Source organism: Rhinoraja longicauda, unplaced genomic scaffold (assembly GCF_053455715.1).
Source record: "Rhinoraja longicauda isolate Sanriku21f unplaced genomic scaffold, sRhiLon1.1 Scf000450, whole genome shotgun sequence".
NCBI lineage: Eukaryota > Metazoa > Chordata > Chondrichthyes > Rajiformes > Arhynchobatidae > Rhinoraja > Rhinoraja longicauda.
In genome coordinates this window covers 25,933-44,974 of record NW_027601667.1, presented here as the reverse complement: position 1 = coordinate 44,974, position 19,042 = coordinate 25,933, and the positions used below count along the sequence as shown (strand labels likewise).

At 47.1% G+C, this 19,042-nt stretch overlaps 1 protein-coding gene across 1 annotated transcript in view; it reads right to left on the bottom strand.

The window, feature by feature from the left end:
* LOC144590989 (sialic acid-binding Ig-like lectin 13) overlaps positions 1–6,118 on the bottom strand; it is a 40,733-nt gene extending 34,615 nt beyond the window's left edge. Inside the window, exon 1 of the mRNA XM_078395338.1 lies at positions 6,048–6,118. The gene's annotated coding sequence lies outside the window, so the exon portion shown is untranslated. The remainder of the gene's footprint in view (positions 1–6,047) is intronic.
* Positions 6,119–19,042: the final 12,924 nt, after the last annotated feature.

Below are 19,042 nucleotides of genomic sequence, written 5' to 3'. Positions count from 1 at the left end.
TCGGCGCAGACTCAGTGGGCCGAAGGGCCTGTTTCCACTCTGTATCTCTAAAACTAAAACTAAGAACTAAAACAATTGTGTAACGAACCAGATTTGATCAGGGTGGTTCTTGGTTCTTGGTCCTCCAAAATATTCCAAATGAAATTTAAACTGGTGGGTGATTATGGTAAAAGAACCGTTCGGAGGTAGTGACCATAAAATGATTAAATGCTGAGGCTTTATAACATGCTGGTCAGATCGCATATGGAGTTTTGGGAGCGGTTTGGGGCCCTATATATGACGAGGGATGTACTGGAGAGGGTCCAGAGGTTTATGAGAATGATTGCTTTAACATATGATGAGCATATGTCGGCACAGGGCCTGTATTCGCTGGAGTTTAGAAGAATAAGGGGGAACCTCATTGAAACGTACCGAATAGTGAAAGGCTTGGATAGAGTGGGAGAGTCTAGGACCAGAGGGCACAGCCTCAGAATTAGACGTTCCTTTACGAAGGAGATGAGGAGGAATTTCTTTAGCCAGAGGGTGGTGAATCTGTGGGAGAAGGCAGGAGAATGGGGTTAGGAGGGAGAGAAGATCAGCCATGATTGAATGGCAGAGTGGACTTGATGGGCCGAATGGCCTAATTCTGCTCCTCTCACTTATGACTGTAAATATCACCAACAGCTGCATCAGCTACATTGAAGCTGTGGTCAATAAAGCACACTCATGTCTCATCTTACCCAAAAGATGAAGGAAGTTGGGCATTTCTCCAGTGACTCACAGCAACCTCTCCACATGAACTGTGAAAGAACACTGTTGGGTTGCATCACACCTTGGTTTAGCAGCAGCTCTGCCCAAGGCCACAAGAAATTACTGACAGCTTAGTTTAGAGATACGGTGCGGAAACAGGCTCCCTCGGCCCACCGAGTCCACGCTGACCAGCGATCACCCGTTCACACACTAGTTCTGTGTTTAGTTTAGCGATACAGCATGGAACCAGACCCTTCGGCCCACCGAGTCCATGCTGACAAACGATCCCCGCACACTAGCACTATCCGACACCAACTAGGGACAATTTACAATTTTGGCAAGCCGATTAGCCTAGAAACCTGCACGTCTTTGGAATGTGGGAGGAAACCAGAGGAAACCCAAACAGGTCAAGAGCCCAGATTCAAGAATGTTTTATTGTCACATGTCCCAGATAGTACAATGAAATTCCTACTTGCAGCAGCACAAAACAATATGTAAACAGGCAAACTCTGTACAGACAAGCACCTGCAATCAGGATCGAACCCGGGTCTCTGGCGCTGTGAGGCAGCAACTCGACTGTTGCACCACCGTGCCCCCAACATGGATATCACCCAGTCCATCACACAAAGCAGTCTCCCCACTCCGCTCCCCGAAGGGCCCGTTAGAAAGCATTTTATCAGGATGCATCGCAGCTTGGTTGGGGAACAGTTCCATCCACGCAGCAACAGGCTCTTCGGCCCACCACATCCATGCCAGCCCTTGTTTGGCCCATCTATTGGTATAGTTGTACAATTACCATGTGTACCAGGATTCAGTGTTTGCCTGCAGCCCAGGCAAGTCGTACCATATAAGGTCATAAGTGATAGGAGCAGAATTAGGCCATTCGGCCCATCAAGTCTACCCCGCCATTCAATCGTGACTGATCTATCTCTCCCTCTTAACCCCATTCTCCAGCCTACTCCCCATAACCTCTGACATCCATACTAATCAAGAATCCATCTATCTCTGCCTTAAATACATCCACTGACTTTGCCTCCTCAGATTCATCACGCTCTGACTAAATAATCCTACCACAACCAGAGAGCAGTGCTGAGCTACTAACTGCCTCTTTGATGACCCTCGGACTGTCCTTGATCAGACTTTGCTGGCTTTACCTTGCACTAAACGTTATTCCCTTATCATGTATCTGTACACTGTAAATGGAACAATTGTAATCATGTGTAGGAAGGAACTGCAGATGCTGGTTTAAACTGTAGATAGACACAAAATGCTGCGTAACTCAGCGGGGACAGGCAGCATCTCTGGATAGAAGGTATGGGTGACATTAAGGATTGAGACCCTTCTTCTTTCCAGAGATGCTGCCTGTCCCACTGAGTTATTCCAGCATTTTGTGTCTATCATCGATTGTAATCATGTGTTGTCTTTCCACTGACTGGTTAGAAACATAGAAACATAGAAAATAGGTGCAGGAGTAGGCCATTCGGCCCTTCGAGCCTGCACCGCCATTCAATATGATCATGGCTGATCATCCAACTCAGTATCCCGTACCTGCCTTCTCTCCATACCCCCTGATCCCCTTAGCCACAAGGGCCACATCTAACTCCCTCTTAAATATAGCCAATGAACTGGTCTCAACTACCTCTGCGGTAGAGAATTCCACAGATTCACCACTCTCTGTGAAAAAAAAGTTCTCATCTCGGTCCTAAAAGACTTCCCCCTTATCCTTAAACTGTGACCCCTTGTTCTGGACTTCCCCAACATCGGGAACAATCTTCCTGCATCTAGCCTGTCCAACCCCTTAAGAATTTTGTAAGTTTCTATAAGATCCCCCCTCAATCTTCTAAATTCCAGCGAGTACAAGCCGAGTCTATCCAGTCTTTCTTCATATGAAAGTCCTGCCATCCCAGGAATCAATCTGGTGAACCTTCTCTGTACTCCTTCTATGGCAAGAATGTCTTTCCTCAGATTAGGAGACCAAAACTGTACGCAATACTCCAGGTGTGGTCTCACCAATGCCCTGTACAACTGCAGCAGAACTTCCCTGCTCCTATACTCAAATCCCCTCGCTGGGGATGAATGCCAACATACCATTCGCTTTCTTCATTGCCTGCTGCACCTGCATGCCTACTTTCAATGACTGGTGTACCACGACACCCAGGTCTCGTTGCATCTCCCCTTTTCCTAATCGGCCACCATTCAGATAATAGTCTGCTTTCCTGTTCTTGCCACCAAAGTGGATAACCTCACATTTATCCACATTATACTGCATCTGCCATGCATTTGCCCACTCACCTAACCTATCCAAGTCGCCTTACAGCCTCCTAGCATCCTCCTCACAGCTAACACTGCCCCCCAGCTTCGTGTCATCCGCAAACTTGGAGATGTTGCATTCAATTCCCTCGTCCAAATCATTAATATATATTGTAAATAGCTGGGGTCCCAGCACTGAGCCTTGCGGTACCCCACTAGTCACTGCCTGCCATTCTGAAAAGGGCCCGTTTATTCCTACTCTTTGCTTCCTGTCTGCCAGCCAGTTCTCTATCCACATCAATACTGAACCCACAATACCATGTGCTTTAAGTTTGCATACTAATCTCTTATGTGGGACCTTGTCGAAAGCCTTCTGGAAGTCCAGATATAACACATCCACTGGTTCTCCCTTATCCACTCTACTAGTTACATCCTCGAAAAATTCTATGAGATTCGTCAGACATGATTTACCTTTCATAAATCCATGCTGACTTTGTCCAATGATTTCACCACTTTCCAAATGTGATGCTATCCCATCTTTAATAACTGACTCTAGCATTTCCCCCACTACCGATGTTAGACTAACTGGTCTGTAATTCCCCGTTTTCTCTCTCCCTCCCTTTTTGAAAAGTGGGGTTACATTAGCTACCCTCCAATCCTCAGGAACTACTCCAGAATCTAAAGAGTTTTGAAAAATTATCCTCATGATCAATTCACCTGTTTCTGACTGGAAGGGACCTACATTTGTTTTAACTAATCTTTTTCTCTTCACATATCTATAAAAACTTTTGCAGTCAGTTTTTATGTTCCCTGCCAGTTTTCTTTCATAATATATTTTCCATTTCCTAATTAAGCCCTTTTGCTGGACTCTGAATTTCTCCCAGTCCTCTGGTAGGCTGCTTTTTCTTGCTAATTTGTATACTTCATCTTTTGTTTTGATACTATCACTAATTTCCTTTGTTAGCCACAGATGCACTACCTTCCCTGATTTATTCTTTTGCCAAACTGGGATGAACAATTGTTGTAGTTCATCCATGCGGTCTTTAAATGCCTTCCATTGCATATCCACCGTCAACCCTTTAAGAATCAATTGCCAGTCTATCTTGGCCAATTTACGTCTCATACCCTCAAAGTTACCTTTCTTTAAGTTCAGAACCGTTGTTTCTGAATTAACTATGTCACTCTCCATCCTAATGAGGAACTCAACCATATTATGGTCACTCTTGCCCAAGGGGCCACGCACATCAAGACTGCTGACTAACCCTTCCTCATTACTCAATACCCAGTCTAGAATAGCCTGCTCTCTCGTTGGTTCCTCTACATGTTGGTTTAGAAAACTATTCCGCATACATTCCAAGAAATCCTCTTCCTCAGCACCTCTGCCAATTTGATTCACCCAATCGATATGTAGATTGAAGTCACCCATTATAACTGTTTTACCTTTGTTGCACGCATTTCTAATTTCCTGTTTGATGCCATCCCCAACTCTACTGTTAGGTGGCCTGTACACAACTCCCACTAGCGTTTTCTGCCCTTAGAGTTTGCAGCTCTACCCATATCGATTCCACATCCTCCAAGCTAATGTCCTTCCTTTCTATTGCGTTAATCTCCTCTCTAACCAGCAACGCTACCCCCACCTCCTTTTCCTTTCTGTCTATCCATCCTGAATATTGAATATCCCTGGATGTTCAGCTCCCAGCCTTGGTCACCCTTGAGCCATGTCTCCGTAATCCCAACTATATCATATTGATTAATAACTATCTGCACATTCAACTCATCCACCATATCACGAATGCTCTTTGCATTGAGACACAAATCCTTCAGGCTTGTTTTTACAACACTCTTACCCCTTATACAATTATGTTGAAAAGTGGCCCTTTTTGATTTTTACCCTGGATTTGTCTGCCTGCCACTTTTACTTTTCACCTTGCTACCTATTGCTTCTACCTTCGATTTACACCCCTCTGTCTATCTGCTCATGCTCCCATCCCCCTCCCACATTAGTTTAAATCCTCACCGACAGCACTGGCAGACACTCCCCTTTTGTTGTTAGCACGCAACAAAAGCTTTTCGTTGTCTCTCGGTACACATGACAATAAACATAGAAAACATAGAATAATAGAAAATAGGTGCAGGAGTAGGCCATTCGGCCCTTCGAACCAGCACCGCTATTCAATATGATCATGGCAGATCATCCAAAAGCAGTAATCCGTTCGTGCTTTCTCCCCATATCCCTCGATTCTGGTAGTCCTAAGAGCTAAATCTATCTCTCTCTTGAAAGCATCCAGTGAATTGCCATCCACTGCCTTCTGTGGCAGAGAATTTCACATATTCACAACTCTCTGGGTGAAAATATTTTTCCTCATCTCAGTCCTAAATGGCCTACCCCTAATTCTTAAACTGTGACCCCTGGTTCTGGACTCCCACAACATCGGGAATATTTTTCCTGCATCTAGCCTGTCCAATCCCTTCAGAATTTTATATGTTTCCATAAGATTCCCTCACATCCTTTTTAAATTCCTGCGATTACAAGCCCAGTCGATCCATTCTTTCATCGCATGTCAGTCCCACCATCCTGGGAATTAACCTGGTTAAAAATGTGTTGGAAAGAACCAGATGCTGGTTTAAATCAAAGGTAGACCCAAAATGCTGGAGTAACTCAGCGGGACAGGCAGCTTCTCTAGAAAGAAGGAATGGGTGATGTTTCAGGTCGAGACCCTTCGTCAGACCCGGTGAACCTATGCTGCACTCCCTCAATAACAAGAAAACTAATCTAAGCTAATCTAAACTCCAGAGATGCTGGCACTAAACTAATCTAATCTCCAGAGATGCTGCCTGTCCCGCTGAGTTACTCCAGCGCTTTGTGTCTATCTTCGGTGCAGTTACCTTAATACACAAGTCTTTCAGTGATCAGACTCTGTACAAAATCACAACTCAACTAAACAGATTTAGTTCCTTCTCTCCCGAGATGCTGCCTGACCTGCTGAGTTACTCCAGCATTTTGTGAATAAATCAACTAAACAGGTGTTTGACCGTGGGAACGAGCTAACAGACACGGAATTGCGTACCTGGGTTCTGTCCGCTGCTCGTCTCTGGAGTATCGACTGACAATCTATCAGCGGGCCAGCGTCCTTGTCTTCAGCGGCCGTCACTGTGTGGAGAACAAGAATGTGTGGAGAGGAAAATTTACATCAAGAAACGGAAGTAAAATAAGGAAGTATTTCTTTATCAGCAAACAGTTAACCCTTTTCATCCCTGATGTGGCATGACTTTGACTTAGTTTTTTCAATTTATATCAAAAAATGTATTCAATTATTAAAAATCATATTTACAATACAATAAAACAAAACAGAACCCACCACCAGAATACAAGACAAACAAATATACTAAATGAACTACTATACAACTACGTTACATTCCTTGTCCAGGATGCATTCCACCCCCCGCGGTGCCCAGCGGTCCCGGAAATCCCCCAGAATGCCCATGGACAGCGCCTGGTTCCTCTCCAGTGCCACCCGCGTACGGACGTAACCCCGGAAAACGGGCAGGCACTCTCGTCCCCATCTCTGTGACCTCCTCCACTCCTATGACTCTGTAACCCCCTCCCCTCTGACCCCTGCACTCCTCTCTGTCTCTGTAACCCCCTCCTCTCTGACCCCTACACTCCTCAACTCTGTAACACCCTCCCATCCATCCGGCACCTACACCCCTCTCCCCGTCCCTGTAACCCCCTCCCCTCCGGCCCCTTCACCCCTCTCCCCGTCTCTGTAACCCCCTCCCCTCCCCTTTGGCCCCTACACCACCCTCCCCGTCTCTGTAACCCACTCCCATCCCACCCCTACATCCCCCCGTTTCTGTAACCTCATTCCCTCCCCTCCAGCCACTGCACCCCACCAGTCTATGTAACCCCTGTCCCTCTGACCTCTACACACCTCCCTCTCTTTATAATCCTCCCTCTGGCCCCTATACCCCATCCCCTCCGGCCCCGACAACCCTCTCCCCGTCTCTGTAAACCCCTCCCCTCCGGTCTCTACACCCCTCTCTGTAACTCCCTCCCCTCCACCCCTCCCTGGCAAATTGGAGGTATTTAATCTAACAGGTGTGACAGTCTCCTGCTCCACTGTGCCATTTGGACAAGACTACACTGATTCAGGAATTGGAGGAAAGAACTGCAGTTGCTGGTTTAAATCGAAGATGTTGAGGAGGTCCACACGTCGTGTAAACACTCTGTTTAATCATTAACCGAATACAGTTCCGTCGCTCACCAGCGCAAGCCCGAGTTCCGTCGCTCAGCCGCGCATGCCCATGTTCCGTCGTTCACCTGTGCGTTCCCGCGTTCCGTCGCTTACCCGTGCATGTCCGCGTTCCGAGCGTTCACCCGCAAGTGCCCGCGTTCCGTCGCTCACCCGCACGTGCCCGAGTTCAAACTCCAATTGCCAAATCCTTTGTTCTCCTGGCACACGAATGCCCGACCCTCTGACCGTGTGGCTGTTCGGCCCAGATCACGCCCGGTCCACATTACAGTCCTGCCTGACAAACGATGGTTCAATACCAAATTGGCTTGGCCCGCTACAGGAACCCCCCCCCCGAACCAGAGTACTGGAGGCGGGTAGGGTGACGAGTGCGGCAGCCTGGTCGCGTGTACGTGTCTCCTGTGTTCAGGGTCCCAGCTGGCAGAGATAAGGGCGGGTGCGGTCATGACGGTGGATGCCCTGTGTGGTGGGGTTGTGCCACCTGCACTGGTTGGTCAACGTCCAAGTGTGCCGGCTTAAGACGGTCCACGGAGACAGTCTCGTGCCTGCCGCCCGTGTTGATGACACAAGTCATGGTGCCGTGCTGCAGTACCTGGATGGGGTCCCTCGTATGCACTTTGCAGCGGCGTACGGTGGGAATTGCGGCGAATGAAAACATACTGGCAGTTTGTGAGGGCCGGTGGTTCGTACGTGGGGGCGAGTCCGTGGCGGGACATCGGGACGGCAGAGAGTGTGCCCCCCTTCTCCCGGAGGCACGTCAGCATGGTCAAGGATGGTTCCTGATGTCCACGTGATGCTGGGATTAAATCCCCTGGGACAGTAAGTGGGGCGCCGTACAACAGCTCGGCTGAGGAAATTGCCAGATCCTCCTTCGGGGCAGTGTGTATTCCCAGCAGTACCCACGGCAACCATCCAGTCCGGGCCCGCGAGCTGTGCCTTTAAGGATATCTTCAGGTGCCGGTGAAAATGCTCCACTAGGTCGTTGGCTTGTGGGTGGTGGGCTGTAGTGTGGTGCAGATGAGCGCCAAACAGCCGGGCAACTGCTGACCACAACTCGGAGGTGAACTGCACACCTCTGTCCACTGACACAGCAAAACGGGCAATCCAGTGGCAGTGAGGGCACGTGGACACATTGCAGCAGACGTATCTGAGATCAGGGCGGCTCCTGATGAGGTATCCGAGAGCGAGACGGCTCCCGAGAGATTGTCCGTTCCCGATGGGGGCAAAACGCTGACCTCCGCTCACGTGTCCACCAGAAAACGCCGCCCAGTCCCATGTGCAGAGGAGGCGATGCCTCTGGCCGGCCACAGTAGCCACTACTGGCGGCCGGCCGAGGCGTTTCCCGGAATGTGCGCAGGGTGGTCGGCATCTGCGTGCCTCGGAACCCCACCTTTGGTGGTCGTAGCACCACGTACGTTTACTGGCATCGCTCGTGTCCAGCTTCTCCGGCGCACCTTCGGTGGAGGCTGGGACCGGCCGCTTGACCCGCCGAGGCCGCGCCACCACCCCGTTGATGGTGGCGCCACCCTGCTGTTTCGCCTGCCAAAGCACGTCTGCACGGGCAGCTGCCTGGCGGGGGACGGTGAAATCCTCGTCCGCGAGGAGCAGGCGAATGTCATCAGGCAAATGTCATCAGGCGTTTGTTCGAGGAAAATCTGTTTGAACAGGAGGCAGGGCGCGTGACCGTTCAGCAAGGCAAACATTTCGCTCATAAGAACAGACGGCTTGCGGTCGCCGAGGCCGTCCATGTGCAGGAATTTGTCGGCCCTGTCGCGGAGGCCGAGACCGAAAGTGCACAAAAGGAGCGCATTAAGGCCCTTGTACGTGCCCGCAGCTGGTGGCTGGCGAAGGTAATTGATTAGGCACCCGGTGGTGTCCTGGTCCAGCGCTCTGACCACGTGGTAATATTTTGTGGCATCGGCAGCGATCTGTCGAATGTGGAACTGGGCCTCAGCCTGTTCGAACCACACTTGGGGCTGTGATGTCCAGAAAATGTGGAGTTTAACCAAAACTGCATTCTGCTGGTCCAGGTTGCCGGCTGCAAACATGCCAATAATCCAAAATAAGCCGTTTTGGATCGACGGGGTCACCACTGAGGAGGTCCACACGTCATGTAAACACTCTGTTTAATCATTACCCGAATACAGTTCCGTCGCTCACCCACTCCTGCCCGAGTTCAATCTCCAATTGCCAAATCCTTTATTGTCCTGGCACACGATGGCCTGACCCCTGACCGCGTGATTGGTCGGCCCAGATCACGTCCGGTCCACACGAGAGTTCGAGCCTGACAAAGGGTGGCGAATCTGTGGAATTCTTTGCCACAGAAGGCTGTGGAGGCCAAGCCAATGGATACTTTTGAGGTAGAGATGGATAGAATCTTAATTAGTACAGGTGTCAGGGTTTATGGGGAGAAGGCAGGAGAATTGGGTTGGGAGGATAAGATAGACCAGCCTTGATTGAATGACGGTGTAGACGATGAGCCGAATGGCCTAATTCTGCTCCTATCATAAGGTCAGAAGGAATAGGAGTAGAAAAATGGCCTTTAATTGTGAGGCTTTGACCTCTGGTCGTAGACTCCCACTGGTGGAAACATCCTCTCCACATCCACTCTATCCAGGCCTTTCACTATTCTGTATGTTTCAATGCAGTCCCCCATCATTCTTCTAAACTTCAGCGAGTACAGGCCCAGTGCCAACAAACTCTCATCATAGGTTAACCTACTCATTCCTGGGATCATTCTCGTAAACCTCCTCTGGACCCTCTCCAGAGCCAGCACATCCTTCCTCAGATACAGGGCACAAAATTGCTCACCATATTCCAAATACGGCCTTACCAGCACCTGACAGAGGCTCAGCATTACATCCCTGTTTTGGTATACAAGCCCGATTGTATAAATGCTAGCATTGAGTATCCTCTCTTTACTACCGTTATCACTATAACATTTGAAGTGGCAGAGACTCGAGAGGCCCATGATCCCTTGATAGATGAGGAAGTAGACAGAAGTTGTAACAGGAAATTTAGTGCTAAAAATGAAAATGTTCTTTCACAGAATGAAGGGAAATGTATCATCGAGTTCCCCAAAGCTGACTGTGCAAAACACTCCCTTTATTCATCAAGAAAACAAAATGCTTGTGACGGGGAAAAAATTGACCAAAAAAGCAGAAGGTGAGGAACTCAAAAACTTTATTGCAAGTGAAATTGCTGGTTTGAGGGAAGAAATAAAGCAGATGAATGTTGCTGGAGAAATAAAAAAAATTAAGGAGGAAATGAAGGACTTAAAGCTTGAGACTAAGAATATAGCAGTGGATTTGAAGAATGATTTGTCGAAAGAAATCTCTGAAATAATATTTGGACTATCAAAGGAGATGAATGAGAAAATTAAAAATGGGAAAGTTGAATTTAATGAAAGGCTGAATCCTGTGGAAAAGGCATTGAATTACCAGACGGGTGTTATAAAAGACCTTGAAGACCTAGCCGAAACAAGCGCTCACACTACAGCAAAACTTGTTACAGAAAATCAACGTCTAACTGATATGATGGTCAAAATAAATGAGAAATGTATTGAATTGGAAGGTCGCCAGAGAAGACAGAATTTAAGAATTGCAGGTATCCCAGAAGGGGAAGAGAAAGATCAAGATATCCGAGAATTCACTGCAAATTTACTGCAAAAAGTTTTATCTCTGGACCAAAAGCCTCAATTAGCCCGAGCACATAGAGTGATGAGACGCCAGACAAGAGTAGGCGCACCCCCAAGACAAATGATAATAAAATTACAAAACGACTATGTTGTGGAGGAGATAATGCAAAAAGCATCAAGAAACAGAAAGCTTGATTTTAAGGGTCACAGTATCAGCATTTACCGAGATTATCCAGCAGAGGTTGCAAGGAAACGAAAAGCATTCAACGAGACCAAAAGTATTCTGAGGGAAGTGGAGGATTTGAAATATGGTGTGAGTTATCCTGCTACCTTAAGAGTTACTTATGACAAGAAGGAATACTTTTTCTCCGACCCTGTGAAAGCATTGGACTTTGCCAAGAAGTTTAGGTCATGAGAAGATGCCTGATCCCTCATCATGAATAAATGACTTTGCAGGACTGCATGGAATTGAATTGATGACTAAAGAAGCTGAGAAAGAAGTGGATCGGAAATTCTGCCATGGATACTAATAACTGCGCTACTAATATAATTAACTAATGAATACTAAAATGATACCGCGGTATTTTTAACAATTAGAATCAATAATTATTACTAATGACTAATACTTACTTATAAAGTTACTTATAATGGAATGATTAGAGGTAAATACAGAGCTGGATCTTATATGTTATGTTTGGAAATCTGCTCTCTTTCCTTTCCTGCTAGTAATTTTCATTATCATTTTTACTTTTATTGTTCCTTTAACTCTGGGTTTTATTATTTGTATCATAACTCTTCCGACTATTGGAACTTGATATACCCCCGGTAAAATATTGCTATGGAACACAAGTTCCAAGAAACAAAGGGGCTGGATAAGTTCGAAACATCAACTACGGAAGTCGGTAGATGGGTAGCCATGCTAGTATGGCTAGCACTAACTGCACTAACATTAGATGTAGTTTTTTCCTTCTTTGTGCACAATACTAATTTCTTAATCTATTCTCTTTTTTTTTCTATTACAAACTATCATTATTATTTTCAGTTTGAACGGAGTTATAAATTGGAGCAAAGGAGATATATATGTGAGAGGCATTTAGGAGTCTTAAAATTCATCTATTCAGTGTTCGGGTGCGGGGTCGGGTCTGTTGAACTGAACCATTGGCTCTATTATAGACCCCCATAGACAAAAAAATGCAAGATTTAAAAATGAATACGGGGAATGAAGGAATAACGTTTTGCAGTTGGAACGTTAAAGGTATTAATGAACCAATTAAGAGAGGTAAAGTATTAGCACATTTAAAAGCAATTAAAGCTGACGTGATTTTCATCCAAGAAACACATTTAAAAAAAGATGCTGAGCATAGGCTGAAAGCTAAATGGATAGATAAAACATATCATTCTTCTTTTACACATAAATCAAGAGGCGTAGCAATATTATTTAGGAAAGGTACTTTATTCAAACATACATCAACTATAACCGATAAGGATGGCAGATACATTATTGTAATAGGAGAATTAAATGCACAAAAAATGATTTTTGTTAATGTATATGGACCAAACTTTGATAGTCCACTGTTCTTTAAGAAAATATTTAACTGCATTCCGGAAATGGCACAACATAATTTAGTAATTGGAGGAGATTTAAATTGTACTTTAGATTCCTATTTAGACAGATCAACAAGACAAAGGAAAACCAAATCACATTCCAGTGACTTATTAAATGCATATATGGACACTAGTAATATTAAAGATGTTTGGAGAGTGGAAAACCCAACTGGACGAGAATACTCATTCTATTCACCTGTACATAAAACCTATTCAAGAATAGATTATTTTTTGGTCGACGCTAAACTTATCTCACTTACTTATAATTCAAAATACCATAATATTACAATCTCAGATCATGCACCTTTAACATTCATGATTAAATTAAATGGAATGTCCGAGAAACAAGCATATTGGAGATTTAACCCACAAATTGTGAACGAAAAGTCATGCCAGGAATATATTATTAAACAGATTCAAATATTTTTTGAGGTAAATGACAACCCTGACACACCTATTTCTCTTATGTGGGAAACGTTTAAAGCGTATGTTCGAGGTACATTAATTTCTGCTCAAGCTTTTTACAATAAAGAGAACAGGATTAAGCAACAAACATTGGAAAGTGAAATCAAACAACTAGATATAGAAAATGCGAGAATGCCATCTACTCTAAAATATAATAAAATTGCGGTATTGAAATATAAATTAAATAAAATGTATTCAGAACAAGTAATAAAACTCTATCAAAAAACAAAACAATTACATTTTGAATTTGGAGACAAACCACAAAAACTATTAGCACGTCAGTTACGAAAAATGGAAGGGGAAAAAATAATTCATAAAATTAGAACAGAGACAGGAGAATTATTAAAAATGCCCAAGGACATAAATGATAGATTTCTCCAATATTATCAGAGCCTTTATTCAACTAAAACCGTAGCACAATCAGAAGGAATAGCAGACTTTTAAAAAAAATGTAATTTAAAAGGTTTAGATTCAAACGATAGAGAAGTATTAGAAAGGGAGATTACGACAAAGGATATTGAGGAGTCTATTGGTTCTTTAAAAAATGGTAAAGCAGTAGGACCAGATGGTTTAGGCTCCGAATTTTATAAAAAATTTTATGATTTGCTTAGCCCACGTTTACATAGACTGTATGAGTATATATATACTCAACAGAAACTTCCAGATACTCTAAATGAATCTATAATAACACTCATTCCTAAAGCTGATAAAGATCCGGAAGATCCGGGATCATACAGAGCAATTGCACTTTTAAATACAGATCAAAAAATTTTAACTAAAATACTAGCGTATAGATTAAGTACAGTGATGAATAAATTAATACACCCTGACCAAACAGGCTTCATTCAGAAACGATACTCATACTATAATCTAAGAAGATTATTTAATATTATATATTCCAAGAGAATTATTAATGAAGATCTAGCAATAATCTCACTTGATGCTGAAAAAGCATTTGATCAGGTTGAATGGTCTTATTTATTTTCGGTGATGGAAAATATGCAGCTAGGGGAGAAATTCTGTACATGGATAAAACTGTTATATACAAATCCCACGGCCAGAATATTCACAAACCAAAGGTTGTCATCGAAATTTACCCTATCTAGAGGTTGTAGACAAGGATGCCCGTTATCCCCATTATTATTTGCGCTTGCTATTGAGCCACTGGCAGAAAGAGTTAGGGGGCATCCGGAAATACATGGATATAACACAAAGGACACAGTGAATAAAATTTCTCTATACGCAGATGACGTATTAATTTACATTACAAAACCAGAAATTAGTATTCCAAACTTATTAAAGCTAATAACCCAATTTGGTTCACTATCAGGATACAGAATAAATTGGAATAAAAGCGAAATTATGCCAATAAGGGAACATAATAAACAGATAATACAACAATTTCCATTTAAAATAGTAAATGAAAAATTTAAATATCTAGGTATCTATATAACTAAGATATATACATCATTATTTAAAGCAAATTTCCCCCCATTACTGAACAAACTACATAAGAATATTCAATATTGGAAAACACTCCCTATCTCAATGGTTGGCAAAATTAATGCCATAAAAATGATTTTTTTACCGCAAATATTATACCTTTTTCAGACAATTCCGATATATCTGACAAAAAACTTTTTAAAAAAATTGGACTCTATTGTTAATGATTTTATCTGGGATTATAAGAATCATAGGATAAACAAAAGACACTTGTGTAAATCAAAAATAAATGGAGGCCTGGCTTTACCCAATTTTTTGTTTTATTTCTGGGCAGTTAATATTAAAAATATGAATTTCTGGTTGGAAGAAATAGATCATCAACCAGACTGGTTAAAAATGGAAAAGGAAGATTGTTTACCTTTTGATATTGGTTCGATATTATTTGCTACGTCTAAATTAAACAAAAAAATTTATAGGGAAAACCCTATAATATTTAGTACTATACGAATTTGGAAACAATTAAAAAAGACATTAAAATTAGATAATTTATCACTTTCTCTTCCAATTGTGAATAATCCTTTGTTTAAGCCTTCATGGGTAGACGGGGGTTTTACACAATGGAAGGATTATGGAATTAAAAATATGGGACAACTTTATAAGGAAGGCACCTTTCTGACATTTCAGGAGTTGCAACAGACTTATGGTCTTCGTGGAAATGATTATTTTGTAGTGAGTCCAGACGAGTGGTTTATTCGGAATCCTTTATTGATAACAAAACCCGTAACAAACGCGACTAACTTCTTCCTGGACAAACACTACTTACTTAATAATCTAATCTCTAATCTAGTTTGGCGCCAAGCATTCAAATACCCCGCGCTTCCTTAACCCATGACCGTAACCCAATCCGAGGGTTCTATTACCTGGCCAATCCCTATGTCCCTACATGACCCCCCCCAGAACCCTCGAAACCATACCTCACGGGCGGCCGAACCTCCCGCCCAGAACGTGTACGGATAGGGGAAACCGATACCTCCAGTGTGACAGGAGGCGGGGGGGACGCCGCCGCTGGAGGCGATGGGAGGTTCACCGGAGCGGCGGGTGCAGGTGACGTGGGGCACTTGATAAACAACGGCAGCCCGGGACCAACCATAGGCGGCGGAGGCTCAAAAGGTGGTAAACTGGGCGCCGCTGACGGGACCAGTCGAGCAGCCGCAGGCCGGCCCCGGCGCGGCGGCTGAGCCACCGACACGGGGAGGTCCTGGTCTAAATGGGCCGGCTTGAGACGGGACACTGAAACCAGCTCCTGACGATTTCCTACCTGCAAGGTGAAAGTCACCGTCCCTCTTTTGAGCACCTGGAACGGGCCCTGGTAAACCGGCTGCAGAGGGGGACGGTGGCAATCTTTCCGAAGAAACACGAAATCACAGCTCCGCAATTCCAAAGGAACGTGAACTGCTGTGCTTCCGTGACTAGAGGTGGGGACTGGAGCCAGAGAACCCACCCGTTCCCGGAGGGAGCCCAAGACTGACGTGACGGATGGCGGCAAGGCGGGAATGGAAGGGAGAATATCGCCCGGCACCCGCAGGGGCGAACCGTAGACGAGCTCTGCCGAAGATGTGCCCAGTTCCGCCCGCGGGGCCGTACGGATGCCGAGGAGGACCCAAGGCAGCTGGTCAGCCCAATCGTAGCCAGTCAGGCGAGCACAGAGGGACGCCTTCAGCTGCCGATGGAAACGCTCAACCATCCCGTTGGCTTGGGGATGATAGGCGGTGGTCTGCTGTAATCGAGCACCATACAGCTGCGCCAGCGCGGCCCAGAGACACGAGGTGAACTGGGCTCCCCGATCTGTGGTAATAATAGCCGGGACCCCGAAACGAGCCACCCAATGCAACGCCAGGGCCCGTGCACAGGAGGCCGCCGAGGTGTCCGACAACGGGAGCGCCTCCGGCCAACGAGTGAACCGATCAACCACCGTCAGTAGATGGGTGTAACCCCTAGAATAGGGCAATGGACCCACCAAATCCACATGGATGTGGAAAAAACGGGCGGGGGGAACCTCAAATGTCTGGTGCGGGGGCTGGACATGACGATGGACTTTGGAAATCTGGCACGGAATGCAGGCGCGTGCCCAGGCTGCCACCTGCTTCCGCAGGCCATGCCAGACAAACCGGTCGGCCACCATGGCTGAAGTCGCCCTGATGGACGGATGTGCCAGGCCATGAATGGCCTCAAAAACCTTACGCCGCAGAGCGGCCGGCACCACCGGGCGAGGACGTGGGAGAGTAACGTCGCACCACAACTTGATACCTGTGGGGCCACACGCCACCTGTTCCAAACGCAGTCCCGAGGTTGTGGAGGCGTACACCGCGGCAGTTCCTTCCAGGCGCTGAGCCTCCGCTAGCTCCTGGAAATCCACATGGTCACCAACCACGGCTACGGAGGGAATGGCCGGCCGGGACAGGGCATCAGCAACGGCATTCAGCCTACCCGCAATATGACGGACATCGGTCGTGAACTCCGAAATGAGGGTTAGGTGCCGCTGCTGGCGAGCCGACCACGGATCAGAAACCTTAGCAAAAGCGAATGTCAAAGGTTTGTGATCCGTGTAGGCCACGAAGGAACGGCCTTCTAAAAAGTAGCGGAAGTGCCGGACTGCTAAATACAGGGCCAGGAGCTCCCTATCGAACGCACTGTACTTGAGCTCCGCCCGAGAGAGCTGCCTGCTAAAAAACGCAAGAGGCTGCCACTCACCGTCAACCTGCTGCTCCAAAACCCCACCCACTGCCACGTCTGAGGCGTCCACCGTCAGAGCTGTGGGGGCGGAGGAGCGCGGGTGCACCAGCATGGTGGCATTGGCGAGGGCCTGTTTGACCGCAACAAAAGCCGTCTCCGCAGCTACGGACCATACCAACTCCGCGGGGTTACCTGCGAGACACTGAAAAAGGGGACGCATAACCCGAGCTGCTGCAGGCACGAACCTATGATAAAAATTGACCATGCCCACAAATTCCTGCAAGCCCTTGATGGTAGTCGGGCGGGGAAAAGAGCGGACCGCGTCCACCTTAGCTGGTAAGGGAGTGGCACCGGCCGGAGTAACCCGATGACCCAAAAAATCCACCGCGGACAGGCCGAATTGGCACTTGTCCGGATGGAGAATCAGGCCATGGTCTTGCAGCCTCTGGAACACGGTGCGGAGGTGGACCAAGTGCTCCTGGACCGAACGGCTGGCAATCAATATATCGTCTAGATAAATAAAGACGAACGGCAACCCTCGACCCACCCGGTCCATCAGACGCTGGAATGCCTGAGCTGCATTTTTAAGGCCGAAAGGCATTCGCAACCACTCAAACAGTCCGAACGGGGTGATGGTCGCTGTTTTCGGAATATCCGGCGGGTGGACCGGGATCTGATGGTATCCCCGCACCAAATCAATTTTTGAAAATATTGTAGCCCCCTCCAGGCTAGCTGAAAAGTCCTGAATGTGTGGAATCGGGTAGCGGTCCGGCCGTGTTGCCGCGTTGAGTCGACGGAAGTCACCACATGGTCTCCACCCCCCAGATGCTTTGGAAACCATGTGCAACGGGGATGCCCACGGACTACTTGAAGGCCGAATGATTCCCAACCTCTCCAAGTTTAGAAACTCCTCTCGCGCCCTGGCCAGCTTGTCGGGTGGGAGGCGCCGTGCCCGGGCAAAAACCGGCGGCCCTTCGGTTGGAATGAAATGGACGACCCCGTGCTTCTCCGAAGGTGAATCAAAACGCTGGACGAGGAGCTGCGGGAAGTCGGCCAGGACCGCATCGAACTGACCGGAAGCCGTGTTGATGGACTGGATAACTAAGCTGGGTGGGGCGGCGCTTGTAGAAGCCTCTGGCCCAGTACCCCGAGGCCGTACATCAGCCAAGGGTTGTAGGCCCCTCCCTCGGACGTCTGCGACCAAGGAAAACGCCCATAGGAAATCTGCCCCCAATATGGCCTGGCCCACATCCGCAACGATGAATTCCCAACGGTAAGTCCTGGACTCCAAGGACAAGGACATGGTCCTTTTACCGTACGTACGGATGGAGCTACCATTCACTGCAATTAGGGGCGGGCCCTTTCCCCCCACTCGAACTTCACAGTCATAGGGGGGCACAATACTTACAACCGCTCCCGTATCCACCAGGAAAACGATCCCGGTAGTCTGATCCGTAGCGTAGAGGCGGTGGTTACGGCCAACCGAGACTGCCTCTACAGTCGATCGGCCCCGGCGTTTCCCGGAAACGAACACGGGGATCTACAGCTTCGGGCGTCGCTGCCCCACCGCCGATGGAAAGAGCACCAGCGACGCCTATCCGGCTCTGTTGGTCGAGCCCGCTGCCAATGAACAGGCGCCGCCGCCCTCTCTTGGCGGGCCGGCTGCGCAATAGCGGCCGATGCGTCGCTCTCCCGGCCGCACTCTCGACTGCCGCTGGGCCTCGAGACCCGGTTAACGGAGCCGTCTCGGGCGTTACGTTCCCTCACCAGCGTGTCTGCCTTCTGGGCGAACGCTGCCGGCTCTGCAAAAGGGACGTCCGCCAACACCAACCTGACGTCCCCAGGTAGCTTCTCCCGGAAGGCCGCCTCAAACATCATACATGGTTGATGGTCGCCCGCCAACGCCAGCATCTCGGACATCAGCTCC